This window comes from Sciurus vulgaris, assembly GCF_902686455.1.
Source record: "Sciurus vulgaris genome assembly, chromosome: 17".
In the NCBI taxonomy this organism is placed as follows: domain Eukaryota; kingdom Metazoa; phylum Chordata; class Mammalia; order Rodentia; family Sciuridae; genus Sciurus; species Sciurus vulgaris.
The window spans coordinates 53,554,410-53,570,979 of record NC_136478.1 but is presented as its reverse complement, the minus strand read 5'-3'; the positions used below and the strand labels follow the sequence as shown (position 1 = coordinate 53,570,979).

Here is a 16,570-nt window from a genome sequence, read left to right as displayed (position 1 = left end):
ACCTCCTCCAGCCACATACCACCTGCCCTGTTACCACCCAGGTAGTCCATCAGCTCTCATAATCCAATCATTGTACCTGGGAGCATTCCTGCATAGACACAGGAGCTTTTGGGTGATATCTCATGTATGAAACATAACTATGATTTCTAGATTAAAAGATGTACAATCTGATAAAAATTATCAGATTTCCATGATTTTTCTTTTGGTAGTTGCTTCATGGGTATAGGGCAAGAATATGTATAGACCTTACCTGAGAAATTTTGATAAGAGTTTTGATAGTTACACTATGGTAACTAGAAGGCAATCATTTCAAAGTCTAGATGAAAATTCAGAGAATTCAAGGTCAATAAGGAAATTTTTGTCATTGGTAACTACTTCAGACACATCCAAAATTTTTGTCCCATCATCTGATGGAACACCTATAAAACCTTGAGCACCAGATATACTACTTATGGCAACTTTGAAAAAATAAATTTCATTATTAATTAATTAAAAGCTTGAGACTTAATGGGTTAAACCCCTAGCTTAACACTGATGGATAAAAAAAAATACTCAATAACCTGTTATTGGCAAGTTAAATGAAGCTTTTTCAGTCAGCACTGTCCAAAAAAAATTTTAAAAGACAGTTCAACTTATAATGTCTAAAAACACTTGGAAAACTAGCTAGGCCTCCAAATAATAAAAACCCAACTTGAAGAGGCTGTCAAGAAGAGGGAGGCCCAAAGGCAAATGAAATAAAATAACACCATATTAATATTGCAAAGATGCAGTATCCAGTGGTTTTTCTGCTTTTCAACTAATATTCATTTCCATGAATAATTTCACAAGTATTGAATATGTTCTTCTTTTGAATATGTTCTTCATATTTAATGAACAAATATTGAACATATCAACAAGTACGAGGACTCTCTGATGGGCCAAAAGATTTGAGGCCTGCCTAAATACCTTCCCACATTCCTCACAATTATATAGTTTTTCTCCTGTGTGGATTCTGCAATGAATTTTAAGACCTGCTCTTTGACTGGAATCCCTTTCCACACTCCTCACATTTGTATGGTTTCTCACCAGTGTGGACCAGCTGGTGAATCTGAAGTCGTGAACTCTGATTGAACCCCTGCCCACACTCTTCATACTTGTAAGGCTTCTCTACGCTGTGGACCTTCTGATGGGTTTTGAAGATAAGAACTCTGACGGAAGGCTTTCCCACACACCTCACACCATTAGGGCTTCTCTCCTGTGTGGACCACTAGATGAACTTGGTAATGGATTTTCATCCTAAAGCTCTTCCACACTCATTGCATTGTGTGGCTTCTCTCTGGTGTGAACTCCTGGATGGGCCTGAAAATTTGAGCTGTAAATGAAGCCCTTACCACACACTTTACACACATATGGTTTCTCTCCAGTGTGGATTCTCTGATTGGCCTGTAATTGTGAAAGCTGAATAAAGCACTTATCACATTCTTCACACTTACAAGGTTTCTCTCCTGTGTGAACCCTCTGATGGATATAAAGATTTGAGCTACAAGTGAAATGCTTCCCACAGTCCTCACAATTGTATGGTCTCTCTCCTGTGTGGAACATGCAATGATTATTAAGTGCTGATCTACGACGGAAGTTCTTACCACACATATCACATTTAAATGGTTTTTCCCCTGTGTGGATTATCTGATGTTTCTGAAGATGCAAAGCATGAATGAAGGCCCACCCACATCCTCACAAATGTGAGGTTTCTCCCCTGTGTGGACTCTGCAATGAGCACTGAGTGTTGATCTGTGAGGGAAGCCTTTCCCACACTGCTCACACTTGAATGGTTTCTTTAGAGTGTGCACTTTCTGATGAGTTTGTAGGCGGGACCTCTGATTGAATTCCTTTCCACATACATCACACATGTAGTGTTTCTCTCCCATGTGAACTCTCTGCTGAATACGAAGACCTGCGCTGTAACAGAAGTTTTTCCCACACTCAAGACATCTATGAGACTTCCCTCCTGAGTGTAACAGTTGATGAATGTCAAAGCTGGAGACATCACTGGAGGACTCTTTAAACTCATGATATTGGTCAAGCTTCTGGCCTGTGTGAGTTACAGGCAGTCCTGCTCCAACCTGATGGGGTGGGTCACCTTCTATGGGGAACTGAAAGCTATTTATCATGGAGTTTTGACATCTGATTAAGTCACTCACAATGTGTTGCCACATTTGCCAACATGACAACTTTTTTGTGTGGTCCTGCTTCTGAAATAGTCTCCATCTCACTTTGGATCTTGTCTGCTGTAAGGACAGAGAATTCACAGATGTGGATAACTAAAGGCTCTGTTTAAAGTTTCAAGAGATCACATTTAGGAAACAGTGAGATTTAATGAATCTGGAGGTTTGGTTTTTCTTTTCCATTGTATATCATATTCTCTGGTTTGCCTGCCCAAAGAAACCAAAACATGGTCTAGTTGGCTACTACCCACTAAGTTGTTTTTGGTTTTTTTTGGTACTGGGGATTACCATTGAGCTACATCCCCCAGCCCTTTTTATTTTATATTCTGAGAAAGTTGCCCAAAGTGGCCTCAAATATGTAATTATCCTACCTTAGTCTCCCAAGCAGCTAGGCTTACAGGTGTGCATCACTGTGCCAGCACCCACCCCACCAAGTATTAATAAGACCACACCAAGTCTCCTACATTAGTTATGTTAGAAGTTAATTTTTTAAAAACTGACACTATGATTCAAACCATTAATCTATTGCCATTTCTATTCAATTTCAAAGTCAGTGTAGAATCTTGGATGGTATGTGATATTGTCAATAAATTATACAGATATAAAAATCATGTGAATAATAAAATATGAAACAAAAGAACTTTAAAGAAGTAAAATAAGCAAATACTTTGCTGTTTGAGCTCATGTTATATGTCCAAATTAGCAAATACCTGAAGATATTTATATTTGCATATTCAAAAGTACACCTGGTTATTCTGCAACATATAAACCTAATTATGTTTTCATGTTGAAAGATATTAATATGGAGGCTGGAGTTGTGGCTCAATGCTAGAGCACTTGCCTAGGATGTGTGAGGCCCTGAGTTCGATACTCAGCACCACATATAAGGAAATAAAAAGATCCACCAACAACTAAAAAAAAATTTTAAAAAGAAAGATATTAAATGAGTTGGCAACTATTACAAACACTTGAACCCTTTTGAAAGACAATCTGGTTTACATTTCCAAAGGGTCACTTTGGCTGTAATACACAGAACAGACCTTACACTCAAAGGTGGGGGGAGAAGGACAAAGGTGACCAGTACAAAGACTGTTGTGACAATCCAGGGAAGAGATCTGGCAATTTGGAAACACATGACAGCAATGGGAGTAGAAAGAGATTAACAGGTGGCCAGACATCTATAAGGACTCCCAGTCACTTGGTCCTCACCTGATTTCTCTACTCTTTGAGTTGCTGTCTTAATCGTATCAGGCTTTTTTTTTTCCCTTTTCTAAGTGGAATATGTTATGTTTAAAGGGGTGACACCCTGTGAACATGCAAAGTCACGTTTAAAACAATTTAATGGAAATTTGGATTCTTACTACATACTGATCAACTAATCAAAAGCAGAATTTTTCAAACATTTTAAAAATGGTTTATTGAAGAAATACAGTATTTCAAGACCCAGAAGCATACACATTAATATGGACTATAAAAAACAACCCCTAACCCAAGTGTTTTTTATTAAAGCTCACATAATTAGCCTGAGTTTTGCTGCAATATATTCCATTCCCCCTAACAAACTCTGATATCTTCTACCTTATTTCACTAAAAATTACTGATAGGAATATCAGGGAGGTCCACCTTTGTGGGAGACCAATTCAAGATATCCAAAGCCTTACACTGAGGACACAAAGGTACTCTATGGGACTAATATTTAGTGTCAGAGGGTTCATGTCCTCACCCAAGGAAGGCAGGTTCCTGAAATTCTCCAGCATCACATCTCAGTACAGCTTCCTCTGGGCAGGGTCCAGCAGCCCAAGCTTCTTCTTACTGAAGATCACAGCCACGTCCTTGAATGTCACTGCCTCCTACAATATCACACACACCAACCTCCATCCTATTGAGTCCATTTGAAGAGAGATAACATGAGAATATCTGGAGTATGAGTAGGACTTTGGTCCAAATTTTGAGGAACTTAAATAAATTTGTAGATTTCCCATCTCTTCTCCTTCTGTTTTGTCAATGTTACACACTGATTTTTCTCAGTCTTGCCAATAGTATAGAATGACAGCAGTCCTTGTCCTTTACTTTGTGCCCTCATTGATTCTAAGCAACACTCTACAACTCTAAATGATGTATCCTGGGCTACAACATTTTAACTTTTGGTAAATATTACCAATTGCCCCAGAAACATTTAGAAATTGAAAATACTTGATGACACCTACTTTCCTCCTCTTACACACAACTTCTGGATGCTAAATAATGAAATTTAATTTTACACATTTTTTCATCATCACCATCCTGCAGGGAACATTGTTTTACCAAATCTTACATTCATGCCTACTTAATAATTGCAAATAAAAATTAGAACATCAAAATGTAAGTACACTCAAAATTTATGATCATATAATGTCATGGTTTCTTCCCATCTTAGCTCCTACCTACCCCATTCTTTTTGAGAGAATACAAATGTCCTGATTCTCCATATAATGGCTGAGAGCAGGTTATAAACTTTCCAATGGCTTGGGCAATCTGATTAGGAAGAACAATTTATTATATTACTCTCACTGACTTGATTAAAAATGAGTACCATGGGCTGGGGCTGGGGCTCAGTGGTGGAACACTCACCTGGCATGCGTGAGGCCCTGGTTTGATCTTCAGCACCACATAAAAATAAAAATAAAGGTATTGTTTCCACCTACAACTAAAACAGATTATTTTTAAAAAATGAATACCATCACCTTTTCAAATATCTATTGACCATCTCTACTTCTTTTGAACTTGCCTCTTCACATGGCTAACACTCCTATTACCAATTTGGGTTTTTTTTTTTTTTTTAGTGCACCTGGTATGTGTGTCTTCTGGTAATTCTGTGTAAGGTAACTTTTTTTTATATAACAACTCTGCTAACTGCTGGTCTTATAAACTGGAGTGCTGAACATTTCAGGGCACCTGAGATGGTGGCATGTCAGGCAGAGAAGAGGTCACCTTGAGGAGGGGCTTCAGCATGGGAGCAGTGCCATCTGTGGTTATCTCCACTAAGCAGGGCACTGCAGACACCCACATCACAGGGCACAGGTCTCTCAAGTAGAAATGCTTCTCTTTCCTCATTTCTACTTTCGCTTAGATAGAATGGATGAGCCATGTTCCTGGCCCTCGATCTCCTGAGTGAACCTGAGCAGGTTCTTCAAATATCACAAGTTTGTTAGAATCTCTTCCTTTTGCTAACCCTGAGTAAATGCAGTAAAAAACACATGGGACTGGCCAGTCTCCTAGTATCACTGGACATCTTAAAGGAGAGCTACATGGGTCAAACTGTTTCTTCATAAGTAAATATATATACAGAAGGAAATAGTTAAAAATAAGAGGTAAATCAATCCAGTGGGACTATCGCATAACATAAAAGGGATATTATTTAGTATTAAATTATTAAAATCATGGGCTGGGATGTAGCTCTGTGGTAAAGCACTTGCCTACCATGCAAAAGGCCCTGGGTTCAAGGTTCACTCCCCAGCTGCACAAAGGAAGGAAAAAAAAAAAAAAAGAATAGATAAAATTTTTAATCACAATTTAAAATGAATATAGATCATGAACAGTTATGAATGCATGTGAGAAAAAGAATATGAGAAAAACTTAAAAGTTAGTTTGTAAGGAGCGGAGGGGTTAAGTGAAAGAACTATTCACTCCTACTGATGTTTCTATTATATATAATAGGAAATAATAAAAGAAAACAAGAACTAAAAACAAAGACAGCGCTGGGGATATAACTTGGTAGAGTGCTTGCCTCATCTGCACCACAACACAAAAAAAATAAAAATAAAAATCAGAGTCAACTCAAATGGTTAAAGAAAGTCCACAGCACACACAATGTCTTCAAATCCCTATTCTGAGTCTTCCCAAGAAAGAAAACCTGACAATCTGAGTAGTGAGACGGAATTTTAACAGTGAGAAAGGCAAAATTTACCTCCAATGTGACCATGTTTCCTCCTCCTCCTGGAAATATGCAGAGTCCTAAGGCATGCAGATCCCAGGAAAGCAGAACTGTGCCTGGAAAGTGCCACAGAAAATAAGACATGAAAGGGTGGCCGGGACCCAAATAGTGAATTAGCACATGAATGCTCTCAGCAGCATTATCCATGAACGCAAACCAAACAACAAAAATGCCCTCCTATGAGCAAACATAAACAAAATTATATACACAATGAAACGTTACTGGAAACTAAAAGTAATGGGTCACTGCCATAAGCTGCAACATTGATGAACCCTGAGGACATTACGCTAAGTGAAAGAAGTCAGTCACTACAGAGCACATATTGAATGTTTCTATTCCTATGAAATATCCAGAATAAGCAAATGCTTTCCTATAGAAAGCAAGTTAGTGGGTGCTGTTGATCTGGGCTAAGAATAAGAATTAACTAAAAGTGGGCCCAAGGAGTCCAAACAGTGGGGATGAAAATGTTCTAAACTGAATTATGGCAATGGTTAACCACTTAGCAAAATTCCTAAGAATCATTCTTTGTACAACTGAAGTGGCTAGATTATATGATTTATAAAATATACTTCAATAAAGTTAGTAAGAAGTATTAATCTACACATCACTGAAATGACAAGTCCAAGTCCACACTGATTTTATATTCTTATAAATGAATAAACAAATGATGAAAAACATTTTTACAGTAAAAAACCCACTAATAAATATATCTCCCCATAAAAATTTGATCAATTACAAAACATAGTATCTTTACAATGAAGAAACATGACAGACATCACCTTAGCCAAACGACCAAAGTTAACCTGATCAATAAAGGGACAAAACTGACATCTGGTCCATTAGGTTGCCATGAAAAGGTCATTTCCCCACTTATGTGGTCACATCTCCTCCATTGACCCAGAGTGTGAAATATACCAAGCACATCGGGAATGAATGTTTTCCCCAAAATAACTTGGTTGTACTCTTCAAAAAATGTCAAGAATAAAAAAGAAAGCCTGTGGGATCACTCCAAATCAGGTAACACAAATATCTGCGACTACCAGTCATCCCATATATCCTTAATGGTTAATGGTATATTACCTAGCATATTACGAAATCCTACTCCAGACCTAACACCCCAAGAATACCCTGGTATGGGGGCTTCCTTGCCGTAGAGCGCCAAAATACTGTCTCTGGTTACAGGAAATGTTCCGGTGACATTTGGCGTTGACAGCTAATGGACATCCAAAAGGAAATAGGCAAATGTGACCACACAGCCCCGGAGACCCGCCGACAGCCACGCGCTCCGGGGAGGGGTACGGAAACCTCCGCTCTCCGTCGAGGCTTGCTTTGCGCTAAGCGGGGTCCAGTTCGCCTGGGGCCGCCGGCCTAGGGCCACGAAGTTCCCATGGACCCAGGAGACGCGGGACTGGTTTCCGACTACCACGCGAAGAAAGCGAGTGACCTCGACCATCCGGAGCGAAAGTGTCCACGATTCACAGAGCGTCTGGACCCTCCAGATTTCTCCAAAACCGCCTGCCAAAGCCAAAGTGCCCGCGACCCCAAGGAACATCTGGACTACACTTCCAAACTTCCGCCGATCGCCCTGGACTCCAGCAGAGCTGGACTACACCTCCCAGAATTCCCCGGGATCCTTGCCTACGTGTACGCGCCTGCGACTCCAGGGAACTGGGCCCTATTTGCTTCCCACAATTCCCTCTCTCATCACACTCAGTTCACAGGTCAGGGGTCCTTTTCCCAGGGTACGTCCATTTCCTGTACCGTAACTCCTCTAAAGCAGTGCTTCCAAACCAAGAGTGTGATCATTTACAAAGCACCTAAAGTTTATTTGCTCAATTACAAAATCTGCCATTTATTCAAAAAACCAAAACCAGAGTAAGGTTGGCATTATTGTAATAACATCTGAGGAACTTTGCAGCAGGCTTTTCCTGAGGTAGAGTTGGAATAGCATTGCAGTAAATGTACTTAACTCAGTACAGTTGGTCTTCCATATCCAAATGTTCCATGTCCATGAATTCAAACAACTGCAGGGGCCCGGGGCACATTACATACAGATGCACGCATCTGTACTGAACATGTCGTTAATTCATAAGCAATGGTATAACGATTATTTACATAGCACTTTGTATTCATTAAGTAACTTAGAGTGATATAAAAATGTGTGGTGGGTATTGATTATATGCAAATACTGTGCCATTTTATATAAAAAACTTAAACATCAACATTTTGGTACCTGCACAAGGTCCTGTAACCGATCAACCCACGAAAAGATGCATACCAATAGGTGACTGTACTTATTTAGGATACACCCTGTCCACTGGTGCTTGCATCCTCCATTACAAACAAATTTTGTCATTCCCATCACATCCACAAAGCCTAAAAAATCCAATCCTCTCTTTCTCTGCTTCTACTATCTAGAAATTTTCATGGCACAGGATTCTAGGAAGTGAGTAAAGCGGAAGTTGGCTGAGCTCTCCTAATGAGATACATACAGCTGGTTATGAAGATTCACGGGCGTAAAAATGAACAGTACAAAGTGACATTGTGGAATACAGGTATTGGAGAGGTGAAAGATTATTGATATGAGATTGCTGAAGGGAATGAGCTGGAAATGCAGGAAGAGGTGATTGGAGATTGTAGTGCTTCATTTCAAATTGCTTCAAAAGAGGCCTGGGGTTGTGGCTAAGTGGTGGATTACTTTCCTGGATGTGTGAGGCACTGGCTTTGAATCTTGGCACCATGTATAAGTAAATGAACAAAATTAAGGTCCATCAACAACTAAAAATATATATATATATATTTTTTAATTGCTATGGAAGAGTCTCCCCCCACTCTTTAGAAGTGTTTGGGGGCTTGAACCCAGGGCCTGTGCATGCAAAACAGGAACTCTTCCACTGAACCACATTCCCAGTCCTGGAACAGACTTTTAAGTGAAATGATAAAGCCTAAGATATTACCATGTGATCTAGTCAGATTTTCTCTGGTGCAACTAAATGACCTGACCAGCACAACTGTAGAGGAGGAAGAGTTTGAGTACTCAGGGTTTCAGAGTTCTCAGTCTACAGAAAGCCGACGTCCATTCCTCAGGGCTCCAGGTGTGACAGGAGCAACATGGCAAGAAGAGTGTGAGAGGGAAGTGGCTTATAAAGTGATCAGGAAGTAGAGAGACTCCACTGGCGAAATACAAATATATACCCCATAGCCAAGCCCCCAGTGAATCACTTCCTCCAGCCACACCCCATCTGCCTCCAGTTACTACTCAGTTAATCCCACCAGGGGGTTAATTCAATGATTAAGTTAAGGCTATGACACACCCATTTCTCCTCCAAATCTTCTTGGATTGTCTCACATGTGAACTTTTGGGGGACTCCACATCTAACATCATGGGATAGAGTGTTCCTGATATTCCATATAAATGTTAAAGTGGATTTTTCCATTTCCAGTTTGGGAGGTGGGGTCATTGGAGTTTTTATAGGTATTTCATTGAATTGCTAGATTATTTGGGGTGGTATTAACATTTTGGTACCTTTGAGTTTCCCAGTCTGTTAACATCAAATATATTCCATTGTTTTTGTGTCTTCTTTAATTTGTTTAGTAAGGTTTTATAGTATTTAGTGTACTAAATACCACGCCTGGCCCTAAGTATCCTTTTAAGTTCTATTACATATGGAAAGATTTCCCTTATTATTAATATGGAAAATGTTAACTGCTCCTGTGGGGCAGTACCACTGCTTCTAAGGTGTTGATCTTTTATCCTTCATTGTCCTGATTTCCTATTAGGTTTTTCTTGTGGATTTTATGGAATTTTATTTTTGTTTGGCTTGTTTTTGGGTACTGAGGATTGAACCCAGATTGCTTAACCACTGAGCCATATCCCAGTCCTTATTTATTCTTTATTTTGGGACAGGGTCTTGCTAAGTTGCCTAGCATTCTTGCTAAATTGCTGAGACTGGCCTTGAACTTGCAATTCACCTGCCTCAGCTTCCTGACTTCTGGGATTATAGGCATGTACCAGCGCACCCACGGTAGAATGTTATATATTTACAGCATTTGGAGAAAGCAAGCAACCTTGTTGTGTTCCATTAGAGGAAAAACTTTCAGTCTCCCACCATTTAATACAACGTAAGCTGCAAGTTTTCCATATGTAGCTTTCATTTATTTGTGCTGGTCTCCTTCTCTTCCTAGTTAATTGAGACTTGTCTTCCTTAACATGAAACAGTGCTGAATTTTGTCAAGTGTGTCTTCTGCACTCACTGAGATCATGCAATTTTTATTTTTCATTCTGTTCATGTAGTCTATACACCACATGTGTATTGGGTTTTGTATGTTGAAAAATGAATCTCTTTACCAGGTATAAATCCGCTTGGTCACTGAGTATACTGAAACTAATATACTGCTGAATTTGGGTTTCTACTATTTGCTGTGGTTTTTGCATCAGTATTCATAAGGGATGTGCATCTATAATTTTCTTTTAGTGTCTACAGCTTTGGTATAAAGTAATGCTGATCTCATAGAATGAGAAGGAAGAGTCTTTGCCCATGTGATCTGGGGAGGAGTTTGAGTAGTTTCAGGGTTAAATGTTCCTTAAATGTTGGTAGAATTCAGTACAGAGAACATCTGGTCGTGGATTGGCTTTCTTGTCTTTTGTTTGTGAAGAGTTGTTTTTAACATTTTTTTAGTTGTACACAGACACAATACCTTCATTTATTTATTTTTAAATAGTGCTGTGGATGGGACCGAGTGCTACCCCTGAACCCCAGTCCGTGAAGTTTTTGAATTACCGATGCAATCTCTTATTAGTAATGACTTAGATTTCCTTTGTTCACGATTCAGTAATGCCAGATTTTGCTCCTAGGAATTTGTCTATTTCATCTAGGTTACGAAAATTGTTGGCACACAACTTTTCATAGTATTTATTATATTTTTTAACATAGTGGTAATTTCCCCATTTTGTTTCTGATTTGAGTCTTCTCTATTTTCTTATTCAATTTAGCTAAAGGTTTGCCAATTTTATTTTTAATTCTTTTTTATTGTAAACAAATGGGATACATGTTGTTTCTATGTTTGTACATGGCGTAAAGGCATACCATTTGTATAATCATAAATTTCTATATGTTAATGTTGTTTGATTCATTCTGTTATTTTTTCCCTTCCCCCCACCCCTCCCACCCCTCTTTTCCCTCTATACAGTACTTCCTTCCTCCATACTTGCCCCCCTCCCTAACCCTAACTCTACCCTAACACTCACCCTTCCTTCCCCCCCATTATGTGTCCTCATCCACTTATTAGCGATATCATTCGTCCTTTGGCTTTTTGAGATTGCCTTATCTCACTTAGCATGATATTCTCCAATTTCATCCATTTGCCTGCAAATGCCATAATTTTATCATTCTTTATGGCTGAGTAATATTCCATTGTATATATATATTATATATATATATATATATATATATATATTATACCACAGTTTCTTTATCCACTCATCAATTGAAGGGCATCTAGGTTGGTTCCACAGTCTGGCTATTGTGAGTTGAGCAGCTATGAACATTGATGTGGCTGTATCTCTGTAGTATGCTGATTTTAAGTCCTTTGGGTATAGGCCAAGGAGTGGGATAGCTGGGTCAAATGGAGGGTCCATTCCAAGTTTTCTAAGGAATCTCCACACTGCTTTCCAGAGTGGCTGCACTAATTTGCAGCCCCACCAGCAGTGTATGAGTGTACCTTTCTCCCCATATCCTCGCCAACAACTGTTGTTGCTCGTATTCTTGATAATCGCCATTCTAATATTGGGGTGAGATGGAATCTTAGGGTGGTTTTGATTTGCATTTCTCTTATTACTACAGATGTTGAACATTTTTCCATATGTTTGTTGATTGCTTGTAGATCTTCTGTGAAGTGTCTATTCATTTCCTTAGCCCATTTGTCGACTGGATTATTTGAATTCTTGGAGTAGAGTTTTTTGAGTTCTTCATAGATTCTGGAGATTAGTGCTCTATCTGAAGTATGAGTGGCAAAGATATTCTCCCACTCTGTAGGCTTTTTCTTCGCATTGCTGATAGTTTCCTTTGCTGAGAGAAAGCTTTTTAGTTTGAATCTATCCCAGTTATTGATTCTTGCTTTTATTTCTTGTGCTATGGGACTCCTGTTAAGGAAGTCTGGTCCTAAGCCGACATGTTGAAGATCTGGACCTACTTTTTCTTCTATAATCTGCAGGGTCTCTGGTCTGATTCCGAAGTCCTTGATCCATTTTGAGTTTAGTTTCGTGCATGGTGAGAGATAGGGGTTTAGTTTCATTCTGTTGCATATGGATTTCCAATTCTCCCAGCACCATTTGTTGAAGAGGCTATCTTTTCTCCATTGCATATTTTTGGCCCCTTTGTCTAGTATGAGAAAATTGTATTTATTTGGGTTTGTGTCCATGTCCTCTATTGTGTACCATTGATCTACCTTTCTATTTTGGTACCAATACCATGCTGTTTTTTTACTATTGCTAGTACTTCCTTTCACTAACATCTTACAGACCACCGTGCTCTTGCTGTCCATTTTTGGGTGATGCCAGCATATCATGAAGAATTATCTCTAAACCAGGTTCAAATGTTTCCTCCATATTCAACCAATCAGCAAACTCCTCATGAGGCCAAAGGTGTGTACTGAAAGTCTGGAATCACTGTAGCAGTAGAAGTTATAGGAAGCTGAGCCACTTGCTTATGAGATTACTTGTGACTTGTGTGTGAACCCAACCTCATATGTACCATGCCACTTGATAATGTATTGCTGCTGGTATGCCCAATTTGTGATCTGACTTTGTGGCAATTTTCCAGCCCATGACCAATTACTTAGTTTTAACTAGGGTCAAATAAAGTCAGAAGCTGCTTTCTCATAAAGAATAATGGCAGAGCATGACCTAACTTTGATTCAAAATCTCTAAAGCTCTATGAGCTTCATGCAGGCTCCCTGCTTGTCACAGACACTACACACACCATTGGATATGCTGAATCACGCAGTCCAAGTAGCACAGGGTCTTTCCCAGAAGTCCTGACTATTGTAAAACTTTCTCTTTTCCTCAGAGCTGGTCATGTTTCAGGTTGGACAGTATGATTGAGTAACACACCTAAATAAGTACCTGCTGCCTTCAAAATAGAGAGAGGTTGAGCAAGACCTAGACCCTCTCCTCTTTCCCCAGGGAAACTCATATTTTAACACAACCCCACAAAATATTCCTGTGAGGAACCCAAAACGAATCAGCACATCTGAGCAGCAAACCCCTGAGGAGTGACCAGCAGATATTAGCAATACTCAGGAGTTGGGGATGTCCTACAAACCCACCACTCCCCCCTAGCAGCATCCCCAACTCTGGCACCCCTGAGTCAGGCACCCTTGTCCCCACAGTCAAAAGTGTCCCATTTGGGGCTGGGGAGATAGCTCAGTTGGTAGAGTGCTTGCCTTGCAAGCACAAGGCCCTGGGTTCAAATCCCCAGCACCACAAAAAAAAAAAAAAAAAAAAAAAAAGTGTCCCATTGGTGATTGGTGCTAGGAGCTGCTGGCCCTTTTAGACAGTTGTTTTATGACTTTGGACTGCCCTCCATGGGCTATGTGCAGGCAATGAAGCCACCTGGTACCCAGGACTCCTAGAGTACCTATACCACCCAGCTATCCATCATAGAGGAGATGGGCAAACTCCTTCTGAGGCCAGATGTATGCACACCACTGATGCTGGTGGCAAGAGCACCACAGCCCTGAAGGGAGGCATCCTCCACGTCCAGGCCCTGATCAGTGCCTGGCAGAGAGACAAAAACGTCTACAGGTAAGGGAGCACCTTGGCCTCAGACCTGTCCCTTTCCAACCACGGTAGGGCACCTGCTTCTCCCTGGCCATTGCCCTGATTTGCTCTTCCTATTGTGGGCTTCCTGTCTTGGTCTCTTGATGAGTGCCCTACAGGAATCAGGGATCAGCTTTCACTCCCAGTGAGCAGCAGTAAGTGGCTTCCTCTCCCTGTAAAAGCCAGCATCCGGGTCACTGTGGGTCCCACCATAACCTGACAACAGTATTGATGCCCCTGGAGCATTCTCCTTTCTGTGACCCTTGCTACTCTGCACTTCCTTCTCACCACTTTGTCCCAGGCCTTCTTCCACAGCAGGGGCTTGGAAGACCTGTCACCTCCCTGCCTTGTCTTAATGGCCATATTGACTTTTTCAGTGTGTTTTACGAAACATGCCTTTTTCATATAAATAACAAGATGATAGGAAAAACAGAAAAGAAACCCCAAATCAGTTAAAACGTTCCTGCACCCCGGGTAAGCGAGAAGCTGGCCACACTGAAGCACAGTAGAAATTCCAGGACACTTACTGATATACTTCCTTTCACCAGAGCCCCTGCCCACCCACTTTCATCACCGCCTCACCCCCACTTTCCCTACACAGGCACAGCATGTTTGGGGAACCCCACCCCAATCCCATCATCTGCCTGGTGTTGAAAATAGAATGTACCTTCAACTAACTTTTAGGGGCGCTACATGAGGGACCAGTGTCTGTCTTGCCTGTATTCAAAGAACCAACTCTTAGGCAGTTTGGGGGTCTCTGAGAAACACACCAACCATCCACCAGAGACCATAGTAGCACAAACACTAGGTGGAGCTCCAGGGACTCGACTTCTTATAGCACCAGAGGAGGCTTCAATGTCACAGACAGCAGGTGAAGTTCCCTGAAAACCTCTTTAAATAGTGTGCATAAGCCCAGAGACGATGCATACCCAGAAAATTGCTCAAGACATCTCAAGAATCACCACCTGGATGGTGTGGAGAAAGTCCTTCCTAAGAAAACAAGATGGCATAGTCTTGGGGAGTTGGCTGATTCTTCAGATACTGAAATTCCAACAAAAAACAACAAGACAGCCAGGCTTGATGGTGCAGGCCTATAATACCAGTGAGTAGGGAGGCTGAGGCAAGAGGATGGCAAGTTGGAAGCCAGCCTCAGCAACATAATGACCCTAAGTGACTTGGAAAAAAACTGTTTCAAAATTTAAAAATAAGGGCTGGGGTTGTGGCTCAGTGGTAGAGCACTCACCTAGCATGCGTGAGGCCCTGGGTTCGATTCTCAGCACCACGTAAAAATAAAATAAAGGTATTGTGTCCAGCTATAACTAAAATAAAATATTTTAAAAATTTTTTAAATTAAAAAAAAAAGGGCTGGGGGTGCAGCTCAGTATTAAAACACCCCTGGGTTCACTTCCCAGTACCAACACAAAACAAAACAAAAACACCAACAACAACATAATAAAAAGAAGATACAAAGAAAAGAGGCAACATGATCTATTTAAAAGTATTTAAAAGGACAAATTAGATCTCCAAACCTAAAGAAATGAATACATATGAATTGTCAAAGAAATAATAATTACCACCATAAAGATGCTCAGTGAATTAAAAGAGAACACAGAGGGGGCTGGGGAGATAGCTCACTTGGTAGAGTGCTTGCCTTGCAAGCACAAGGCCCTGGGTTCGATCCCCAGCACCCAAAAAAAATAAAAATAAAATTAGAATATTAATAAATAATGGAAAATATGAAGAAGAACCCAAGAGAAATTTTGGAATTAATGAACACAATAACTGAGTTGAAACAAAATCACTGGGGGGACTCAACCAGGCAGAAGAAAGAATGAGTGATCCTGAAGACAGCAGAGGAGACGAAGGAAGCAAGGACGGGAGGAAGGAAAAGAAAAGTGAAGCACCCAAGGGACTTATGGGGCACCATTAAGTGGAACAACTCACCATTACTGGAATCCCAGAGGAGAAGAAAAGAGAGAAGGGACAGAGAACTAACTAAAAAATAATAGCCAAAATTTCCTCAAATCTGAGGAAAGAAACAGACATGCAAATTCAAGAAGCTCAAAGACCTCCAACAGAGTATAGATCTAAAAATAACTTCATCAAGGAACATCATAATCAAACCATTAAAATTAACAGAGAATCTTGAAAGCAGCAAAAGCAGCTTGTCACTTACAAGTTTGTTCCTACTGGATTGTCATCAGATTTCTTAGGAGGAACCTAGGGCTAGAAGGAAGTGGGATGAAATAGTCAACATACTAAAGAAAACCTGACAACCTACAACACTATACCCAGCAACGTGCTTCAAAACTGAAGATGAAATTATTAAGACTTTCTCAGGTGAACAAAAGCTGAAGGAGTTCTTCACCACTTCCTTCTTACAGAACTGACATTTAGGAAATGCTAAAACGGGTGCTACAACTTGAAGCAAAAGAATGATAAACAAAAACACAAAACCATACAAAATACAAAATTCACTGATGAAGATGAATACACAGAAAACTATAGAATCCGGTAGTATTGTAATGTAGGTGAGCGACTCCCTATAAATCTGGTATAGAAAGTGATTAAATG

General features: G+C 40.2%; 1 long non-coding RNA gene across 1 annotated transcript; it reads right to left on the bottom strand.

The window, feature by feature from the left end:
* Positions 1–3,741: 3,741 nt before the first annotated feature.
* Positions 3,742–7,756, bottom strand: LOC306648739. The gene is made up of 3 exons (XR_013760469.1): positions 7,622–7,756; positions 6,151–6,233; positions 3,742–4,083 (listed from the first exon to the last, which is right to left on the bottom strand). It is a non-coding gene; the product is annotated as an uncharacterized lncRNA (long non-coding RNA).
* Positions 7,757–16,570: the final 8,814 nt, after the last annotated feature.